The sequence below is a fragment of the Aegilops tauschii genome, chromosome 2 (assembly GCF_002575655.3).
Source record: "Aegilops tauschii subsp. strangulata cultivar AL8/78 chromosome 2, Aet v6.0, whole genome shotgun sequence".
In the NCBI taxonomy this organism is placed as follows: Eukaryota; Viridiplantae; Streptophyta; class Magnoliopsida; order Poales; family Poaceae; genus Aegilops; species Aegilops tauschii.
In genome coordinates this window covers 653,608,328-653,611,397 of record NC_053036.3, presented here as the reverse complement: position 1 = coordinate 653,611,397, position 3,070 = coordinate 653,608,328, and the positions used below count along the sequence as shown (strand labels likewise).

The 3,070-nt window shown below is 43.7% G+C and overlaps 1 long non-coding RNA gene across 1 annotated transcript; it reads right to left on the bottom strand.

Annotated features, from left to right (window-relative positions):
• Positions 1–294: 294 nt before the first annotated feature.
• LOC120973944 (uncharacterized) lies at positions 295–1,511 on the bottom strand. Its single transcript, XR_012203667.1, has 2 exons — positions 814–1,511; positions 295–735 (listed from the first exon to the last, which is right to left on the bottom strand). It is a non-coding gene; the product is annotated as an uncharacterized lncRNA (long non-coding RNA).
• Between the last annotated feature and the right edge of the window lie 1,559 nt (positions 1,512–3,070).

Here is a 3,070-nt window from a genome sequence, read left to right as displayed (position 1 = left end):
AATTTAACAAAACTGGATTCTCTTTTTTGGTGATGAAACTGTAGTCTGTAGCAACATTGGCACGGTTTTTGTCAATACTACGAAAGAGGGGGATAGTTGATCATTGGAAACACCATTGACGCAGGCTTGACGCAAAACTGGGTTATAGATCAATTATCTTCTCACTTCAGTAACACCATGATCTTGTACTTGCTTTTTGAAAATCATGGATGAACAACCTGTGATCTGGTACCAATTTTTGGCACAACCATGAACTCCCAAGGTGATTCACCAGAGTGCTTTATGCTTTCTGACAGGTATGCACATATAAGATGGATTTCTTATGAACCGATTGGAAGCATACGGCAACATGCACATACACAAGCGCTAGCCTAAGCATGCAGGTAGATATTATAGACGTCTTCAGGTGCAAGGATGCAATATTCATGATCGAGCGCAACGTCGGTGGATCTGTATCTTTGGTTTCAGAATTTTGAAAGAAAGGGGATATGGAAAACAATAAGAGGGGAGCTCTACCTCCAGCAGCACTTTCCCGGTCGTCGGCGTCGTGCTTCCAGCTACGGCCGCTGCAGAAGATGACAGGCAGCAGCCGCCGGCGTCTTCCGGTGCAGCTGTGCACAACTTCCTGACGAGCACCGCAGACTGGATGCTCTGGACGTTGCGTCCTCGAGTGCCTTGAGATTTTCCTGCTACTGCGTACTTCATGGTGTCCGAAAGGATCATCGCCTTGTCCATCTGAGCGAATTAGTTGGCCAATCAGTTAAGAAATTTATTTTGTTGGATATGTACGTATGTGCAAGAAGAGGAGCCGACCTTATTGAGGCCGGGGATGACGGTGGATAGCTCAATGAATCGTCGGTTGATCTTCTCCCGGCGCTTCTGCTTCTGCTCCGCTGCAAGAGAGAGGGGCGGCAGGGGCAGAAGTGAAGGACGGCGGGGAGGGAGCGGAGGGTCTGTGGGCAGACCAGACGGGGTCGGCAGCTAGAGTCTGCGTGCAGGACGGACGGCTGGCGAGGGGCGGCGATGAGGGGAGGAGGCGGTAGGGCGCCGGGGAGGTTGGGGATGGAGCGAATCTGTGCGAATTTTAGGGGAGGGAAGTTGAGGGTGATCCTAAAATTACGGATCACATCGGTCGTCAGGTGCGCGACCATGGTCTGCCGCGGCAGAACATTGAATCCCAGCCGTTCAATCGGCTGGCAGACCATCGGGTCATTATATACTGTTAGATTTGACTAAATGGATTAGATCTGAGGGTTCTGATTGTTCTGTGTACACTTGTTTGGGTGGTTGTAAAATAACTGTAGTTTGCTCTTTTAATAGTAGTAGAGATAGAGAAGTAGAGAAGACAACGGACAACCTTGGTGTTGCCATGAAAACATACAGCTAGGAGTTCTATATCATATCCGTGGATTTGTCTTACTCCAAATTCTCATGAAAAAGTCTAATTAAAATAGTGGCTATGCCTATCATGTTAATGGTTTGAGACCATTGATGTGATATCCAGAAGGAAAACATGCGTATATATAGATAGATGGGTGGAGTTGCACAGCACCTTAAGGGCCTTTTCTCATGCTTTGTATGTGCTTGAGAAATTGGAAGGAGAATCAAAAGCATGATAGCTCACAAAAATTCAGCTTGCAACCTCAGTATTAGCGTGAGCACAATTTTCTTGCCGCCCAGTGATTCAAGTGAGCAGTTTTTTTGCTACAAGATATGGCATATGATGTTATCGCATGGGAATATCAATGTGATGGACAACTTGGGTGACAAAGTGTGCCTACTAGCAAAATATCAATGCATGCGTTCTTTGTTCCTTCTTTGCAATGGTAATGGTAGTTTGCCTACTAGCAAAAGTTAGCATTTGGAGTCACTTAACAAACTAAATTTTACAATGTCAATGAACTTGAGTCTTATATTTTTAGTAAACATCCGACCTTATTGAAAATTTTCTGAACATTTACCAGTTGACACATTTGTTGACAGGCTACTCATGCTGGGGTTACTTCACATCAAAACATCTAATTTTTCCATGTTCCCAAGATAAACATTCGATTGATTTCTGTTTGGCTCTCTCAAATTTTGGTCCGCCATGACAGCCTCCCACCCCACATTGGAAGCCGGCATCAGTATTGGCGTCTCCAGGCGGCACCGCGATCTTCCCCGTTGACATTGAGTCACTCACGACAACATGAGGCCGGGGGGGGGGGGGGGGGGGGGGGTTCCTCATTTTCAAACAAAAAATGATGAATGGTATGGGAATATAATAAACTGTATTTTTCAATGTAAAAAAATCAAGTCCTAACAAAAGTAAGTATGGAAACACTTAATTTTTACAATGTCAAAACAATCGAGTCCTATTGTTTTTGGTAAACATACGACCTTATTGAAAATTTGCTCCAAATTTGCTGACCTATTCACTAGTTATTACAGTTCCCGACATGCTACTCCTCGTGCTTGGGTCACTTCACATCAAAATATTTAATTTTTCCTTGTTCTCGAGAGAAAAACATAGTTTTGATTTAACAGATGCTTAGCAATAGAGAAAATAAAAAATAGAAGCCAAATTATGAGGAGAAAGTTCCCTTGGTGGCCTTAACCAAGATCATTGTTACTCTATTGCGAGGATCTTTTTGTTGATTATCTCCACTCGTTTACCATGAACCTGCCACAACCTGATAGGCATGCACTGTGCCGTTTAGCACTTCTAACAACAATGGAGACCACCTTTCAGTTCGTTCGAGTGAGGTATAAACTATGTATTTTTACACATGGCATAAAGACAAGGTCCTAGTTCTACAAGTAGACAATACTATTAATATATGATTCTGTAATGATCGTTGCTTGCTGCAAACTATAGTGGGAGGTTTGCATGAGCGAATGTTTTTGTGGTGGATTAGGTTTCCTCCAAAGTCTCACGAAAGCTACTGAAATTGGAGGCTAGCCATTTCTTATAGAAAGTTTGAGAGCACTGATATCATGGAAGGAAAACATGTGTATATATAGATGGGGTTGTATACTACGATGGGGGGTCTTTCTCATGCTATGGATGTGCTTGAGAAACTGCAGGGAG